Source organism: Felis catus, chromosome B4, assembly GCF_018350175.1.
Source record: "Felis catus isolate Fca126 chromosome B4, F.catus_Fca126_mat1.0, whole genome shotgun sequence".
Lineage (NCBI taxonomy): Eukaryota > Metazoa > Chordata > Mammalia > Carnivora > Felidae > Felis > Felis catus.
The window spans coordinates 139,396,388-139,415,634 of NC_058374.1; the positions used below are offsets into that span (position 1 = coordinate 139,396,388).

Genomic DNA, 19,247 nt, shown 5'->3' on the forward strand with positions numbered 1-19,247 from the left:
AGTTTCAGGTATACAGTACAGTGATTCAACAATTCTGTATATGACTCAGTGCTAATCAAGGTAAGTGTGCTCTTAACCCCCTTCACTGGTTTCACCCATCAACATGGCATTTTTTATGCCACCTTTAATTTTTTCAGCTGTGTTTGTACCGGTCTTTCACCTCCATGGTTAAATTAATCCCTAAATATTTTACTCTTTTTGATGCTATTGTAAATAGAATTGTTTTTGTATTTGCTTTTTTAGATTGTTCATTGTTAGTGTATAGAAATGCAACTGAATTCTGTGGGTTGGCTTTCTGTCCTGCTACTTTACTGAATTCAGTTATTTGTCCCAAGCGTTCTTTGTATGCGATCTTTAGGGTTTTCTACGCATGAGATTGTATCATCTGCAGACAGAAAATTTTATTTCTTCCTTTCCAATTTAACTATCGTTTACTTAGGTTTTCTTGCCTCGCTGCTCTGGCTAGAACCTCTAGTACTTTGCGAAATGTATTCTGGACGTGGGCATCCTTGCCTTGTAAATCATCTTAGCCTTTCGCCATTGAGTATAAAATTGGCTGTGGGTTTTTCACATACGGCTTTTATTATGTTGAGTGGAGGTGATTTCCCTGTGTTTCTAATTTTTGGAAATTTTTTTTTTATTAGAAAAGGGCATTGAGTTTTGTCAAAAGATTTTTCTGTATCGTATGAGATGAGATGATCATGTTTTGGTTTTTTTTTCCTTTATTTGGTTAATGATGTGAATTACACTGATTGATTTTCACATGTTGAGCCATCTTTGGATTCCGGCAGCGAGCCTGAGTCTCATCGGCAGACCCCCCGGGCATCCCCAGAACATTTCTATAGGGTCCACCCGTTGAGGTGTTATTTGCATTCTTTGCGGTCCTGCATTTGGGTTAAAGTACAAAAACACCTCAATGCCCTTGAATGAACCCTGGTAGTACCTAAATTCCAACTGTAGTTGTTGTGTTCTGTGCAGTTAAAGGAAGCTGTCCGTTTCACTCAAGAACGTCCTTCATGAGGCAGGAGAAACTGCTCGTTTAATGTGGTCTCGATCCTTGCGTACACATCGTGTGAATACTCCGTGAGACCCATCGGGAAGTGTGCACCGTGGACGCTCTTACTGCTCGCTGAACACAACGGTGCTTGGCTTGCGAGCCAGACTGGTCCCTGTTTTCACCGAGCACCGTCTTTCCTGGAAAGAACAGCTGCCAGACAAATTATGATTCATTGAAACTTGGGTGCTCGGCAGACACGTTCTCAAAAATGAAATCACTTCAAGGAAAACAACTGACAATACGAATTGTAATCATATTGATAAACTTGGAACTTTCAGATGAAAGTTAGACTCTTGTCACACTCGCACCCGCTACCAGGAGCTTGCCCGTGTGCGGGCGCTGGAAGACGTCCCTGGTGACGTGAATGGCGACACTAACACACGTGACTTCCTGAAACCTGTCGACGTGGGGAAGATCTGCCTGGCTCAGCGAAGTGACATTTCCAAACGGTGAGTGTGTGACGTTGTAAACCCGCGTGTGACCAGAGGGTCCATTCAGAGCCCCAGATTCAAGGGACTTCGATTTGGTTCTGGTCAGGACGAGGTTTCCGGTTCCTTGGAGCTTCTCAGTTGATGTGAATGTGCAGCCAGGGTGATAGCCGGGGGAGAAGGGTTCCCCCGAGCCTGTGCACTGAGCAAGGGCAGGGCTGGGAAGACTCGGGGTCCCGGGCTCCCCATCAGTAATTCTGGGGACCAAAGAGAAGGGTAGACACGGCTTCCTGTGGAGCCTCACGGGGAGGCTCTGATGGGTCTCAGGGCTGCAGCAGGTGGGGCTGAGCTGGGCAGTGACACTGGGGTCAGGCAGGGCTGGTAGGCCCGGGTGGGGGACGGACCCCAACTCCCTCGGCAGGAGTGGATTCTCTGGCTGGTCTTACAGGGTGGGTGGGGCTTGGTACCCATGGGACGGGGAGCGTTCAAGGAAGATTGCCCACAGAGCTGAGCCCGGAGTTGAAGCCTGAAGCCGGTCTTGGGGTCGGCGCCGTGGACAGGAGGGGGCACGTGAGAGAAAAGGGGCGTCTGGTCCAGGGCTGGCAGGTCCTTCCTGAAGCCGGCAGGGCTGGTCTTCAAGATGAAGTGATGTCCCAGAGAGCCCAGTCTCTCTCCCCTGACACAGAGCAGCTCTTGCCAGAAGCTTTAAGCGGCCAGGCCTTGAACGTGGTCTTGAATATTTCATTTGATCGTCTCTTTACAAACCCCGTAAAGTGGTGCTGGGCCCTTACTTGGCCGATGAGGAGAACGGGGCTCAAAGCGGCCAGGGATTTCCGGGCAAGCAGCTGAACCTGGACGTGAACGCGGGTTCACTGGGCCCCCAAACTGTCCCACAGCCTCTTCCCTTTGGGCTGGCCCTCAGAAGGTGGCGGCTGCATTGGAAACCGCGCACTGAGTACTTCCCGAAGTGGCTGCTGTTGGTTATTTTGGGGATGTGGGGATGTGGCTGGGATTTAGGTGTCCAAAATATCTCCTGTGACATCAAGCCGGAGCCTGAGGCTCTGAGCCCTGGATCTGCTCTGAGCTCAGCCGGGATGAGGGCTCCAGGCGTCCTCGGGCAGAGCTACCCCCACCCCTTGGAGCCCGGCTGGGGGGCTCTCATCCCCTGGCTGGTAGTCGGCGGCTTAACTGCCTCTTGTGGGCGCATTAAGGTATTAATCGCATCATGGTCTGGCTGTGCCTTTCATCTCCTGCAAATAAGTGCAGTGGGATTCGATTTCACGGACAAAGCCCTTAGCAGTGCAGCTGACGGGACGAGGAATGCAGGGACCGCTAAGAACATCGATTCTGTCTGTAGTGCGCGTGCCTCCCGATGAAACGTGAATGTGAATGGTGGGACCCAGCACCTCCACACAGGGCCACCTCTTCACCCAGAAAGGGCTCCTGCTGGCTCAGGGGAAGCCCGCTTTTGCATCCAAGTCTCCACGGACCGGGCCGTGTGGCCTTGGGCAATGACTTAACCTCTGAGCCTCCTCGGGTCCGGGGAGGATGAACCGGGTGCATGGCCTGTGCCTGGCGGCCAGGGTGCCACGGTGGGGGGGCTGCCTTTCCTTGTCCTGTGGCCCTGAGATCTCGTGGCCTCTGAGATCCCAGAAACCAGGAGAAACACAAAGCAGAGACAGTCTGAAAATCAAGGGCTCCTGTGGTTTCTTATTCAATAACATTAAACAACAATTATTCATGCAGAAGAAAAACTTTTCATGGAGAGTGAACTTGACGAAGACCATAATCACGGGGGCACCAGGTCCCATAAATGTTTAGAATCTTTTCTCAAAGGCTTTCCTTACGTTGCCTTATGTGCACGTGCAGCCTGACTGTAGGGCCTGGTCATGACCCAGCAGAGCCCTCTCGAGGGGCACCCGGGGCCGCGTAGCCACACTGTCGTGGATCTGGGGATCCCGGAATCGAGGCGGGGGGGGGGGGCGGAGATGGCCCGTGGAATGCCGCCCTCAGGGCCCAGGACTCCCAAGCAGGCCTCGGCCGGGGTGGGGGGGGCACAGCCAGGCTTGTCTGCATTTTCTTGGTCAGACCCGCGAGCTGGCCCCCTGCAGAAGCCACATCCGCTGCCCCAGTGCCCTTGGTGGCCACGGCATTCGGAGCCAGCCTGCAGAACCAGTCTTTGCTTCAGGAACCCTCCGCCAGCGAGGATAGGCTGCCAGGTGCCGAGGGGCCCTGGAGCTCCCTGGGGGTGGGGGTGGGGGGCGGGAGAGGGCTGGGCTTTGTCCTGGTGAATGAGGAGGGTGGAGGGGCATACTTCCTGACAGGGGGACCGTGGGGACCACTCAGGGCCCGTGGGCATCTCCCCACGACTAGAGAAGGGGGTCCTCACACTCATGTGGTCCTGTGTCTCGTCCACGCACGGCAGTGCCTTCCGTCCTAGCTCTGGATGGTGGGGAGGGGCAGTGGTCGGTGACGCTGGGCCCGCAGGGCCTGAGGGCTGGAGTGGGGACACACGGGGCCGCAGTCTGATGGCTTCTGCCAGGGCCCGCCCTCAGTGCTCCCTGCGAGTTCTCAGCCTCAGTGCCAGGGAAAGAGATGATGTGGGGGGAAAGGAAGATGCACATTGCTGTCCTAAGGTCTTCCACCTGGAGAAGGGAGTCCAGGCACGTTCCTGGGGTTGGGAGCCGTGGTCCCGGAGACCTTGAGTGTCTCTTTGTGGCCCTCAGCATAAAGGAGAGCCTCCTTGCATGGCCTCCAGACCCTGCTGGGTGCAGCCCGATCCCTCCTTCTGGCCTCACCCCCCACCTCACCCGGTGCTCTCTCCTCTCCAGCAGCAATGGCTTTCCCTGGTGGGTTGTGGTGCCTCCGACCACAGGACGTTTGCACATATTGCTTGTATTCCCTTTCCTCTTGGTCTCAGGACTCCTCCCCACTCCTTGGGGCTCCACTCAAATGCTACTTCCTTAGGAACACTTTTTTACCTTCCTGACATGGCCACCCGCTCAGACCTCCTTCCCAGAGCCCTGTCTCTGTTACAACTTGACATCTGTTTGCATGATGATCTGACTGGTGAAGTTCCATGCGAAAGGGACCTGGCTTGCTCGGTTGTTTCACTCTGTGTGTCTGGGGGAAAGGGCAGCCATCACGATTACAGCACCTACCTTACAGCCCCCAGGTGCCATGCCAGTTCTGAGAGCCTTACATAAATTTCCTCACCAACTTTGCAAAGCAACCCCCGGGCAGGTGCCATTATAGTCTCCTTTCTAAAGAAGAGAAAAAGGACCATTTGGCTAACCAGGATCCCTGAGGTCAAACCCAGTAAACTGAGGCACAGCAGGGCTAACCAGGATACCTGAGGACTTCGACGTGGGGCTTGGATGCACGAAGCCACGAGATCATGACCTGAGCTGAAACCAAGAGAAGAAAGCTTAACCGACTGAGCCCCCAGACGCCCCTCAAATGTCATGTCTGTGGCTATAGGTGACACTGACATGTCTCTGCTGCTTGCCATTCATCACTTGTGATTTTGACAGAGAACGTTGGTTCTTGTGGGGACAATGGCCGTCCACCCCAGTGGTCAGGATCAAGTTGGCCCACGGAGCCTTCGAAGCTGGGAGCCTTCCCAGCGCTCACGTCCCTGGTGACGTCCCAGGAGCTCGGCGGGACCCCGTGTGCCCTGCCAAGGACAGCCCGTTCCCCTCCAGCCGTGACCACGCCCTTACCCATAAACCCCTGCTGTGTGCTGACTGGTGCACTCTGTGTTCTTGGCCCTGTTTCCTCCCCAACAAAGGGACCCTGAGACCCAAGCACCTGCAGGCGTGGCTGCGATGTCATGCTTTGTGCGATGCACCCGCACCCGCGTCCAGTGTTCCCCTCACGCGTCTTCAGCCACCTTTGGCCAATGCGTCTCCACAACCATCTGTCCCACAAGAACCACCGGCTGCCCGCTCGCCTCTCTTCACCGCCGTCCCCTGGGGGAGCCGAGGGCAGGTGCCCAGAACCGGGAAAGGCTCGGACTTTCGGAGATGGGAGGCTCGTGACCTGGATGGCAGGCTTCCATGGACGCCGGGCAGGCCACCCGCTATGATGTCATGGCTAAGGCCACAGGCTCTGCGGGCAGACAGAGGTGAGATTGGAGCTCATCTGTCCCCTCACTTGCTGTGGGCTTTGGGCCAGACAGTCACCACTCTAATCTCCTTCGTGAGACGAAGATGGTTATAGCATCTGTGTCAGGGGGATGCAAAGGGGCTCGATCAGTCGCTGACACAGCAGGCGGCTTCCTGCCCTCGATTCTCCCACGGCCCGTTCTGCCCGGGACTGTCCCACCCGACACCCTATCTGGTGCCGACACCCAGGCTGGTGCGTGCCAGCTGCGAACCCTGCTCTAGGCCAGGCTGTGGCCGCCACCCGGGGCCAGCGTGTCCCTCCGCCCCTTCCCGCCCGAGTGACTGCACAGGACACTGGGCTCTTCTGACCAGTTCGTTTCCCGACCAGTGGGATTTTGGATAACACGGTTCACTTAGTGGTAGCCTCACCAGCACGAAGGACAAGGTCACCACGGAGTCTGGGGCTCGGAAAAGGCTGTCTTTCACCCGGCGGGGTCACCCCTCACTCCTGGCGGCCTCCAGCCAGCTCCGCGAGCTCCATTAGCGGGTGATCTGGGGACACGGAGGAAGCGTAGCTGCTCCCCAGAGAGGAGAAAGTGTCAGATGGTAATGCACTTTTTCATTTTTGCTTTGAGTTTTTAAAAGACACGTTTGTCTGCTTTGATCTCCAGCACCAGGGAAGAGTGCGCATGGAGTGAGCCCAATCTGGGAGGGCACCTTGGGGGCCCGGCGCTCCGTTTCCAGGCCTGTCTGCTTCCGGAAGGTTCTGGAGAGGCTGAGGAAACAGCCTGTGGCACAAAGTGACTCTGGCTCCCACTCAGCCTTCAGCGCGTGGGTGACCCAGAGGCACTGGGGACAGACACTGTCTGGTGACTCAGGCCTCTCTACCCACCCTGCCTTGCTCATGGGGCCCTTTGTTTCCGAATATAGCCTGAAGACAGCAGATTTTAACACTGTTGTCGCTGTAGAGACGGACTGGAGTCGGCCACTCCCCCTCGTCACAGACATTTCCCTATTCCCTGGTGTCTGAGGGGACTTCTAGCTCACTGCAGCCTCATGTGCCCGGTGTGCCCGCCAGGGCCCCGACCGCACTGTGCGTCTGTCCCACAGGTGAGCTGGCGGCTCCTGCCGGGCAGAGACACTTCCCCGCTGGGACCACGGGCGCTGGCCGGGGGGTCACCGGTGTCCCCGTGGGCCTCTCATCTGTGACCCTGGATGGACACCTTCTTCCACAGAACTGCTCTCCCCACGGTGTCCCCGGTTGTCGCTCGGGCTGCTGTCCCAACAGCGTGGATCGGGAGGCTCGGGCCGCGGACATGTAGCCCAGAGCTCTGGAGGCTGGAAGCTGAGGCCGGCTCTCTGATTTGCAGACGCCCGTCTTCCCCGTGTCTTCACGTGGCCGAGAGTCCCTTCCTCTCCTTACAGGTCACTAATCCCACGGTGGGGGCCCACTGTCATCTCACCTGACCCAGTTACCCCAAAGGCCCCCCACATCCTAATACCGTCCCCCTGCGGGTTAGGATTTCAGCATATGAATGGGGGGGGGACTCTCACCATAACCCTCCCCACTGCCGCCTCTTTACACGGGCGAGGACGAGCCGTTAGCCTTCGCCGGCTTTGGTTTCTAGCGGCCTGAGATGGTTCTGGGCAGGACGTCACCATCCGCTTTCCCCCAGGCCTGTGTGGCCACGTGATGGCCCTGTTCTCATCTCCGCCTGCTGCTCTCTCCCTTCTTAGCCCCCATCCTGCACTTCGTGACCTGAGCATGAGGACTGTACCTCCCTACCGCTGGTCGTCCTGCAGGTGCTGGGTTCCAGAAGCTTCTCCATTGTTCTCCACGGAACAGAGCAACCCCAGTTTTTCCTTTTTAAAAAAGCAGCAAAATGTGCCTTTCGAGTTCCGGTTTTACTCAATGAACCTCGATTTCTTATCTATGAAAGCAAGTGAGAACACGTCCCCTGCAGAATGCTTGTGAGGACCACACTCCCCGGCCTCCGGGAAAGGAGCAGCCGTGATCATGACGCGCGCATCTAACCGGGCATCGCGGCTTCTGCTGGTGCTGTCACCATGCCGTATGCACTGCATATATTTCTTCTGACTTGTAGTCAATAAGGGAAAATGAATTGACATGGGACACCTCCCTTTGCTTCAGCCATGCAGAAATGATGGACAAAATAGAACGAAAATCGTAAATCTGTGCAGAACCTGAAAGCAGGGAAAACATTGATGTCAGAACGGAGAATGTGAGTTCCACCCTGCAAGGACGGTGGGGACAGCTGGCACAGAGTTCCCACGGCGTCGGGCTCTGAGGAAGGCTGTCACTTCCGTGAATGGATCAACCAAGTGGGTCCCTGTGCCAGGCTGTGGGTTCCTGATTTTGGAATGACGACCAGGTGATGCATGGAGCCCATATTTCCACCGCAGAAGCTCTGGGCTGGGAAGTCTGGGTTGGGTCTGGGAAAAACGTGTCCGGGGCGGGCAGAAGCCGCTCATGTCCACCAGACACGAATGCCAAACCACCGCGCAGGGGCACCTCCACCGTCTGGGATGCTCAGGACGCCCACGGAAAACAGTTCTCAGGGAAGACGTACTTAGAATAAAAATACAGGGGACACACAGCACAGCAGCGAATTTGCATTCCAGAACCACCGATGATAGAACAGTCTGAGGATTTACAAATAAGCATGCTTGGGCTTTTCAGCAAGCTTAGTAGAACATTGCAAAGAGAGGGGACAGGTAGTGTTAGAAAAAGCAGCAGAGGGAAGTTCTAACAGGTAAAATATAATCATCGAAAGAAAAACAGAGGTTTTTATAGCCTCCGTTCCCATTGCTAAGGCCATTGTCTCAGGCATACCCACAGTTTGCTGTTTCCAGACTTTGGAAATAGAAGGAGGAAAAGGCAGGACAGAGCTTGCACCTGTTATCTCTATCGTGAGACTGTAATCTGTTTCAGGGAGATGGGTCTTAGAAGTGAAAACAACACGGAGCCTTTCTGCAGAGCTCGGTCCAGCCAGGCGCGGGGCTGAGCCTTTGACGAGCGTCGGCTCGTTTAGTTCTGCCGACGGTCCTTCCGAGGAGGTCAGCTCTTGCCTGGGCGACGGGTGCGGAAACCGAGACTCGGGGAGGAGACTGCGTGGGTCCGTCACTTGGGACTGGCGGAGCGGGGCTGCAGCCTGGGTCAGAGGAGTGCGGGGCGGGTCATGGGACCCCCGCACCGTCAGCCCTGCCGAGAGACCTCCTGCTTGGGAAGCACAAAGGCGCCAGCCACACAGGCGGCTCGCACTCTGACCGTGACCACGTCTCGCGTCCCCAGCTGGGTCAGTCTGCCGACGGTGAGAAGATCAGTTCCCTCGATGACTGACTCGGTAACATTAAACTGTTTCATGCAGGTTTAGTTATTTATTTATTTATTGGCGTACTTTCGTTTTGCTAAGTCTTTGGCCGTGTACCTGCCTCCGCCTGTGAGCCCTTGGGCTCGACAAAGCCAACCCTCTCCACGCACCCCTTTTGGGTGGTATCACTTACGTTCAGTGAAAAGCTCGGGTCCCTAAGGGCGGACCCTGGGACACAGTTCACGCCTGGCAACAGCGGCTGGTGGTCACCTGATGCTCCAAGGACCCCCTGACTTGTTTGCCGGAGGACCCAGTGACACGCATCCATTATGCAGATTGATTATACTTCAGGGAGTGGATCAGGGATTCAGGAGGCATAACAATTGATTGAGCTAATTGTAATTAATGACTCAGGAGCTCTTTAAGAATTCAAGATTAATTTAAAAAGACACCTATAAGGATACAAAACAGGTCCAACCATCTTTAAATGCTTCTTGTTTAATACATATTTATCAGAAGTCGTCTTTTTGGACGTGCTTTTGGAAAGGTAAGTGAAAGAATGTTCCTCAAGTATCTCTAAGGACGCTCCCCTCCCCACCAAAGGGAGAAGATGGGGGTAGGACTTGCGGATACGCACGGAATGTTACGAAGGATGTTGTAGCTTAAGCGAGCTGGGAATCGGGTGACTGGTCATCCGACAAATTGCTTTGAGTTGGGCGGCTTTAGGTAGAGTGGTGGTTTCTCTCCCTGGGCACGCTGGACATCTTATTTCAACAAAGGAAAGAGGTCATTTAAGTCCAGAGGAAGGTGGAAGAAGCCTAGACGTTTCTAGTGAGAAGCGTGCTAAAAATCTTAGGTGAGAGGTCTCTACCACTGTGGCCACGGGGGTTCCAAGGCAGCCGAAAACCATCTGTAGACGCGTCCGCGTCCTGCCCTCGAGTCTGCACAGGCTCTGTGACACTCGCTGGGAGAATAAGGCAGTCCTTGAAGCCTGCTAACCTCCGTTCCTCTCTGCAAGCGTCGCCTTTTACGCCAGGCGCCAGGTTGTGAGGTAGCCCGGCCAGCCCCGTGGGGGGCCCTGAGCCCAGGCCTCTTGCTGCACAGACTCACCAGTGGGGCCACAGAGCCGCCTCGGAAGTGCGCCCTCCAGCCTCTACCAAGCTGCCCTGTCTGAGCACGCGCAACAGAGCGAAGGCTCATCGCTGGCGGGCGGTGCCCAAATTACGGGTTTGTAAGCAAGGAGAAAGTGGTTTCGGCCTCTGAGTCTCACGGTTAAGTAAATAGATAATAGCAACACATAGAAGTAAACCGGAAAAGCAGGGAAATGAGGCACGCAGGGAGCTCCTTTCTTGTCCAAACACATACAAACGTGCTAAAATATAAGTAAATAGTTGCTATTTACTTATTTAATAAATAAAACACCCTTTTTAAAAATTCTGAGGATGTAACAGCCGCTGATGCCCGGGGAGCTGGGGTTTTCACGCCTCTTTTGGGTCTGGAGTGAAGGCTTCAGGATCTGGTATTTAAAAGGGATCCAGCCTGGGCTCGCTACAAAAAGCTTAGAGCAGCGGAGGATCTCCTGGTTTAGGAGAGGAAATACAACAACCCGCAGGCGGAAAGACCGGGAACAGCTGCCTTAGGTGGAAACTCGCGTCCCAGGAGTGACGGCCCCGCGCCAGGCTGTGCTGTGCTGGAGTCTGGATCCACACGGCACCAAGGTGCAAAACCCTGCGATGGTGGCTTCGAGTCCAGACCAAAACAGTCTGGAACAGCGAACCCGTGATGCGCTCCTAAAATACTATCCAGATTCCAGGAACCTAACAGAACTACAGAGGGTGAGAACCGATGGAGGACAAGCTGCTTGGACAACGTTCAGAGCACAGAGAAAACCACCACGGTGAGGGGCAGCCGGCCGTGACCATGGGAGAATTCACCCCTGAGGAACTGGAAATGATAGAACATCCCAACAGGGCTTTCGCATAAGCACGGTCATAAAATATTCAAAGGATAAAGAGACGAATTCATAGAATGACAAGAGGGCATCACTAAAAACAAAAGGACGTCACAAAAGATTTAAAAAAATGGTTGGGATTGTAGCATTGGAAAATCTAGACAAATAATAAACTTTACAAAATCTCTCAATAGGTATTTCACACGAAAGGTGTCCCAGGTCCTTAGAGAGAGAGCGTGGGCGCCGGAAGGTTCGCGTGAGCACAGCAGACCCAGAAAGCAGTTCCGGGGGGAGATGGGGACATGAGCTCCGCCTCAGCAGCCACGCCTCACGTGTCCTTGACATCCCAGAGCCACGTGTGTACATGGGTCCCTCTACCCTTGCCACATGCTAACACTCTCCTCTTGCGTTTTGTGTTGTGGCCTGCGAGGGTTTTCTGTCTTGAGTTTGTCTTACAAAATATTTTTCCTTGTTGGGATTTATTCTTTATATATTTTTGGAGCAGGGAGGGAGTCTTCAGCTCAATTTGTCCCTTTTTGGCCCAGATTCCTAGCAGAAACACTCTGGGCTACAACTGTCCAATACAGAAGCCATGAATTTAAATGAATCAGAAGGAAACAATAAACAAAAAAAATCAGCTTCTCAGTTGCTGCCACACTGCAGGTATGCACTGGCCACGCATGGCAAGTGGCTCTCGTCCTGGACAGTGCTGACGCAGGACAGCCCATCGCTGCGGAAATTCTATTGGGGCCACTGAACGTCCAGGAAGACCGAAAAGGGAAATCTCAAGATGGATTGTGGACTTCCCCTGAAAGGAAGCTTCTGGAACGGGGCGGTGGACTCCCTGCCACAGTGTGGGAGGTGTGCCCTGCTGGGGGCTGCGGGGAGACCCTTGCTTGGGTCGGAAACACAAGGGAGGTGGGTGGCACGCACTCTTGGAACCTCCAAGTCCCCAGCAGTGGCAGAGGACGGAGGGGGGAGAAGAGAGAGGGAAGTTGGAGCAGCCGTGGGGCCCTCCTCTCCTCCTGGTGAGTGGGAAATTCTGCATCTGCAGGATCTGGGCACTGGGAGCTCCGGGAGCCGTTTCCAGATGTTGCTAAATTACCCCACAACCCACAGTGCCAGACTGCACCAGCACGGAGTCATTTATATGCACACAGATTTCGACATGAACTGCACTTCAAAATTAAATAGAAACAGGGAGCTACAACGGCTCCTGGGGGTTCGGAGAAAGATCTGGGGCTGAGCACACTGTCAGCCGGGCAGAAGCCACTGGCCAGAGCGGTTTGCCATTACGACGCGGAGACGCAGCGTCTCAGGGAGGCTGTCCCCCCGCCAGGCCAGGCGGTGGCGAGGACGGGGCGCTCCTAGAGGTGGCAGGGAGGCAGAGCAAGGCTGGGGCACAGCGCGTCCTTGCTCAAGGAGGCTCGAAAGTGCAGTCCTCAATTGGTCGAGAAGCGTGGAGAATCAGTCAACGTGGCAAGCAGGGTAGCTGGGCGAATTCCTTTCTCATTTTGAATCACTCGAGTTCCCGGTAAATTGCAGAGCGAGGCCCGAGGGCCCTGTTCATCTAAAGCCGAGTGACAGAGCTCTGGACAGGGATAGGGGCATTTCGGGAAGGGCCTGGAGGAGCGCGGGGGAGTGTAGAAGGCCACGGGGCGGGGGCGCCAAGGGGATGCTCCTGCTGGAATCCACGTGGTTCACTCGTTCACTTCTGCCTGGCGCAGAGTTGTGGGGTTTCAGAGACGTCCAGGACCTCTGGCCTCTCCTCGTGGGGTGCATCGTCCGGTGGGATGCGCGGGAACTAGAGAGCATGGGGGGAATCTGTGCTGGGACAGCGTGCAGGTGGGCGAGGACCCGGGTTCTCACACGGGGAAGCCCGTGACGTGGGGCGCGCAGCATGTTTTGGTCTTGTGCGGCCCGGGTGGCAAGAGGCCGTGCTCCCTCTGGAAGCCGAGTTGAAGGGTCCTCCCTGGCCGCTCCCTGCCGCTGGCGTTCGCCGGCTCCTGGGCCCACGGGTCTCCGCCGCCACCGTCCCGCGGCCGTCTCCTCCTGTGCGTGCCCCTCCAGGTCTCCCAGGACGCGGGCTGTGCTAAGAGCTCCCCTGTTGTGGAACAGGCCCCGTCCCCAGTGGTTACATCGCAAAGGCATCGCAAAGGCCCTATTTCCAAATAAGGTCACCTTCGGAGGTCCTGGGGGCTTAGGATTTCAACGTATCTTCTGGGGAGGGACACCAGTGAACCCAGGACGGAGGAACAAGAGGGACTTGAGCAGTTCTAGGTATTTCCCGAATCTGAAACCGGGGAGTCTGCCTTCGCGAACCACGCTGGACGCCCACAGCCCCTCGGTGCAGCTGGGCCCCCCGGTATCGTCTGCCTGCCCTGCCTTTCCTTGTCTGCACCACTGCCGGCTGCAAACGTGCCTCGTCCCCTCCCTGTCCCGGGCAGGGGAACCTGTCTAGAATGCACAGTTGCGCTGCTCAGAATTCTTAAGGGGCCTTATCGCTAATACCCAGACACCTTCGGTGACACGCAGGGGCTCCGCACAGCTGGCTTCCGGCTGATCCATCCAGCACCACGGTTTTGCAAAAACAGCAGACACTTGTGGCACCCCGTATCTCGCCCCCAGGGCGCACGCGTGATCTCTAGATCCCGAAGACAACCTCGGCAGGTGCGTGGTCACGCCCACCCCGTACTGCACCCCAGACGTCGTACAGCACATGCGTGCTCTCAGGTTCCGGCAGGACCGGCTTGGCGGGGGCGTGGTCACACCCACTTGCAGGAGGAAACAGAAGCGGAGAGTTTTATGCAGTGTGTTGAAGGAAAATAAGACTTGTGCGGGACACACGGCTCATAATCCATGGACTCCGGGTGCAAACCTGGGCGCACGTGCTCTTCACGCCTGGTCTTTGCAAGTTGAGCCCCGAAATCATAACGTCTCCAGATACTAACCATTTGTACTTGCTGCGCGGGCAAGGCTTCCCCGGGTCCGCTTGCGGCTCCTCGGCTCTAGATCTCGCTGTCCGAGCTTGCCCACCTGCGTACCCTTCGGGGCTCCACTGGGAAGTTCCACCGTCAGGCGGGCAAGACCCAGGGCCCCCCACCTCCCTCGTTTCCTACATGATTCTTCTCTTCCTTTTTCCTTTCTGACCTCAGGTGCAGAGTCACATTTTCTACTTCGTGACATGAAATAGGGGGACTCTTCCTTTCTAGGAAGAAAGAAAAGAGAGAAGAAGGAAGGAAGAAAAGAAAAAGAAACAGGAAGGAAGAAAGAAAGAAAAGAAGAAAGAAGAGGAAGAAGGAAGGAAGGGAAAGAAAGAAAGAAAAAAAGAGGAAGGAAGGAAAGAAGGAAGGAGAGAAAAAAAAGAATGAAAGAAAGAAAGAAAGAAAGAAAGAAAGAAAGAAAAGAAAAGAAAGAAAGAAAGAAAGAAAGAAAGAAAGAAAGAAAGAAAGAATGAAAGAAAGAAAAATAGGTGTGCCTAGGTGGCTCAGTCAGTTGCGCATCTGACGCTTGATTTTGGGTCAACTCACAATCCCAGTGTCCTGGGATCAAGCCCTGCACTGGGCTCTGCGAGGAGCATGGAACCTGCTTGAGATTCTCCCCCTCCCTCTTCCCCTCTTCACCACTCGTGCATGCTCGCTTGCTCTCTCTCTCTCTTTCAAATAATAATAAAAAGAATAAAAAATAAAAAGATTTAATACTTTTATCGGGTATTTAAATATATACTCGTTCATGAGACTGTTTAAAAATTTGCAACCAACTGGATTAATTTTCTTAGTAACTGTTACCGTACTGAACATAATCATTAAGAAACGTTTTAACCTGGATTTTGTTTTCTGTTTGCTATCTGTAATTGCCACCAAAACGTAACCCCATGTATTGTTTTCACTTCAGCACGATGGCCATTTAAATCATAGAATTTTTGTTCTGGAATAACCTCGATTATCATCTTAGAATTAGGATTAGTTTTTATTGAATTGAATAATAAATATATACAAGAGACACAGGGAATCTGTGAGGAGTATATGGAAAACAAATGCTACTTGAATAGGTGATCGGGGAGTTCTGATGTCATTTGTCACCTGCTCCCTCTTCCTTTCTCTGTAGTGGGGGTAACCATTATTTTGAATTAGGGGTTAGTCATCCCTTTGTTGGTTCTTTACTATATAAATGATGTTTGGTGTCGTCCTGCATGCTTTGGGAAGGTATCAGGTGGACGCGTGCTGTGTGGACGGTGTTTTTCCTACTCGACACTGTAGGAGCTGGCGAAGCTTGGTGCCAATGTAGGCGGGGAGGAAGACAGGGGGACCAGCACCCCATCTCTCTTCTACTCACTGACCTCCTGCCGGGACCCCCACTGGCTGAGCCCAGCTGGAGTCCCTCGGGCAGGGAGCCCCAGGGGGACACACCCTGGCAGGCATAGACGTTGCCAGCAGCCACACAGAGCAGGGCACAGATGACTAGAGACGGTCGTGTGAGTGGAAAGGAAACAGGAATCACCAGCACGCAAGTCTTCAGCTCCACCAGACGGAGCCAAATGGTCGCTCAGAGTGGTCGTGCCCCGTGGATGTGAAGTGGCTCTCAAGAGGCTGGCTGTCGCTCACCATCGTAATTCCTGGAGAGGTGAGCACCGTGCCGTGGTTGTGGGCCACGTGTGTGTCCTCCTCCCTACAGCGCCCATCGCGCCTGGGCCCACAGTTCTCTCGTTCTGGTCTCTGCGTGCTGATGGCTGATCCATTCACCCCAGACTCCGTACTGAGCACCTTCTAGGTGACTCCAAGTCTAGCTGTAGGTCTGGGAGATGTGGCAATGAACAGAGGTGACAGTAATAACCACGGCCCCGTGGCACTTATGTTCTCCTAGAGGGAGGCAGACAAGGATTCCATACCCAGTACGTGAGGAAATGAAGGGTTGTAATTATATCACAAGTGTTATAATTGTATATTATATAATTGCCTCATAATTATATTAGAAGTGTCATTGAGAAAAACGGAAGGACGGGCACAGGCAGGTGTGGCACTTGCTAGGACTGCTGTCCAGGAAGTGTCACTGAGATCAGACGTTGGGAGCAGGTCCCTCTTCCTGCTGGACAGAGGGGCTCCCCCCACCCGGCCGGCCCCCACCTTGCTCAGTGTCCCGACTCACATCCCCATGCCATGCTGTGTTCTCTCCTTGCTTCCTCTCACTCCAGTTCTGCCATTGACGAGTGTCGCCTGAGCTTGGCGGATCTCGTCTACTGTGTGTTTACTTTCTCTTCATTAATTTCATGTCTTCTCAAAAATTATTGTCTTTCTCCTATTTTCTTTGATGTCGTCTGTGGTCTTTTTTCTAACTTCAGATGGATGCTCGTCCCATGAATCTCCAGCCTCTCTTCTAACACGAGCGAGTGAGGTTGTGCATTTCCTTTCATGCACTGATTTGGCTGCATCCCACCAGTCTTGAAATTTCGTGTTTTAAAGTTTATAATGCCCATTATACTCGTTTCCTCTTGTCCATGAGTAATTTACAAGTGTGCTTTCAGTAGGTTTTATTTTTTCAAATGTAGATTGCCTCTCTAATGCTTTTGCTATTTCTAACGTAATGAGTTTTTATCTGAAAGCTTGGTCTGTACGATCGCAAACCTCTGAAACCTGCTAGGACTGCCTTCTGCTCCGGCACCTGCTCGTTGTTGTGAATGTTCCATGTGTGCCTGGCAGTAGTGTGTGTTCTCCAGTTGTTTTCATTTTTACGTTAGAACAAGCGCATCAGTCGTATTATCCAAATATTTCGTATATTTACTGGTTTTTATCTGTTTCATCTAGCAACAGCTGCATTAGATACAACAGAATTTCCTTCTCTGACAGAATACACTTCTGTCAATATTGGAATCAGGTCATTAGGTTGATCCCTATTTAGAATTGTTATATAGCCCGGCACATTTAATTTTTGTCATTTTACAGTGATCTCTGTTATCTCTATACATTTTGCCTTAAATTCTAAATTTTTGAATAATACCCATGTAATATATGTATGTATGTAATATACATATGCATGTAATGTATGCATGCATGTAATACATGTATCTGTAATATACACATGCATGTAATATATGTGTGTATTATACATGCGTGTAATGTATGCTTGCAAGGAATATACGCATGCATATAATGTGTGCATGCATTTAATACATGCATGTATGCATGCAATATATGTATGTAATATATGGACGCATGTAATATGTGTATGTGTAATATAGATGTGTATACAATATACATATATATGCATGTAATATATGTGTGTACCTACATACATAGTCTGTATTCCAGTTTTCTTTTGATTAATATCTAGCTGATACTTTCCCATCCTTTTCTCTGATCTTTTCTGCATTCTGAAGGTTTACAAGGTTTCTGGTACACAGTACATTGGGTATTGATCCATTATTTAAAATCCAGTTCAGCCATCTTTGTCTTCTAGATAATGAGCTTGGACTGTTTATATTTATTGTGATTTCTCATTGATCTTGGTTCTTTTCCATTTTTTTTCCCTTTCTGCTTCTCCTCCCTTCTCTGTTTCCCTCCCAACGTATCGATTGCATTGGTTTTATTCAGTCCACTTTTCCCGCTGCTACTTCAGAGGTATTGCACTCTTATTGATCTGTTTTGGTTGTTACCCTAGAAACCGTTACATGTGTATCTGGCGAGGCACAACAGAGGTCACATATTTGCCCTCCTGTCACACAGAGTCTTGAAATACATTAGCTCCCAGAATTCTCTTCTCTACTTGAGTGCCGTTTGGTCCATGTTAACAATTTTTAAATGTTACGTATTGTTAAAGCCTCCCGAGTTGGGTCCTCTTGGTGCCTTTTCTGTTTGGGTTTATCTGCAGATTTCCGAGTCTGGTCCTCACCCTACCTTCCGGTATCTCCCAGTGTCTTCTGGACGTGTTTTTACTTCTGATGGAAGCAGATTTGTTTTTTTACAATGTTCTGTTGTAAGGTCAACTGATAACAAATCACCCTGAGTTACTTTATATCTGAAAATGCCTTTATTTTGCCTTCATTGTCCAACTAGAAGTTTTCTGAGTACTTGGCCCTTTTCTTTTCCCTGAAACACGCTGAAGACATCATTGCCCTTTTTCTGGGTGTCCTCCCGTTGTTGAGAAATCAGCCCTTCGTGTGATTGTTGTCACTTTGTAGGTAATACTTGTTTTCTTTCTTGCTGCTTTAAATATTTTCTCTTTGTCTGATATTCACCTTGCTGGTTTTGTAGTTCAACTATGATGTATGTGATTGTGAATTTCTTTTAAAGGAATGCATTCTCATTGTGCTCTGTTAGACTGCCTGGTTCTGAGGACTGGTCCTTTTCGTCTGTTTCTGAAGATTCTTCTCCAACATCGCCTGCATCAACTCCTTGTAGAATTCCCATGAACTGTGCCCCGTTCACGGTCTTTCCTTCTTAACCCGTGTTTTACATCTGGCACGCCCGCCTGTGTCCGTGCTACGCCGATCTTCCAGTTCAGTCATTGTTTCGTCAGCTGTGTGTAATCTTCTAGAACCTGTCCACTGAGTTTTTTATTTCAATTACCACATCTTTTATTTTTTTTCATTTCTAGGACTTCTGCTTATTTTCCAAAGCCGCACTGTTCTTTGCCATGGTCTCTTGAACCGTATGCATATTTTAAAGTGTTACTTCTTAAAGCATATTTCACATGCTTGCTTTTTTTATTCCAGCTTATGTAAATATGCCAAGTGGTGTCTTTGCGGCACTGTGATACTATTTCTGCTAGCTCTCATGTATGCCACCTGCCTCTTTGTTTGTTTTGTGATTTTTGACCAAGGCTCATCTTTCTCATCACTTTCTGTGTGGGAATTACGTGAAAGTACATTCTGTTGAAGAGAATTTGTATTCAGTTCTGTTTGGGAGTTTGGGTTGTTACCAGCTCGGGATAGGATATATATATTTTTTTCTTTTTCACATAGTTAGTGTGAATTCAGGCTGCAGAACCACATGGGGACTTGCTTGGGGTTCCAAATGATCAGGGCAGAATTTTATATTCCATCCATTCAGCACCATATTTGAGCCAACGCAGGATTTTTACTGTGTTTTTCTGAGGTCTTTCTGGGTCACCGTCATATGGAGGAACAATCCTTGGGAGCCCAGCTTCGTGTGGGGCTCCCTCATGGGACACCCTCCCGAGGGCTGGCCTCCCCTTGTCCCCAGAACGCCACGCCTGTGCAGCCGTCACACTGGGACATCGTGACCTCTGGTGGTTAGCAGACGTCCCTGGGCTCATCGCTGGCTCTGGCAATCCTGTTTCACGCGTTGTTTGGTCTCTGAGGGATTGTTCTTTCTTGCCCACTCGGCAAGGCATTTCTAAAGCGATTTTTGGAGTAAT

At 52.1% G+C, this 19,247-nt stretch overlaps 1 long non-coding RNA gene across 1 annotated transcript; it reads left to right on the plus strand.

Annotated features, from left to right (window-relative positions):
* LOC123386778 lies at window positions 1–14,178 on the plus strand. The gene is made up of 3 exons (XR_006601203.1): window positions 1–60; window positions 979–1,506; window positions 14,030–14,178. It is a non-coding gene; the product is annotated as an uncharacterized LOC123386778 (long non-coding RNA).
* The last annotated feature ends 5,069 nt before the right edge of the window (window positions 14,179–19,247 follow it).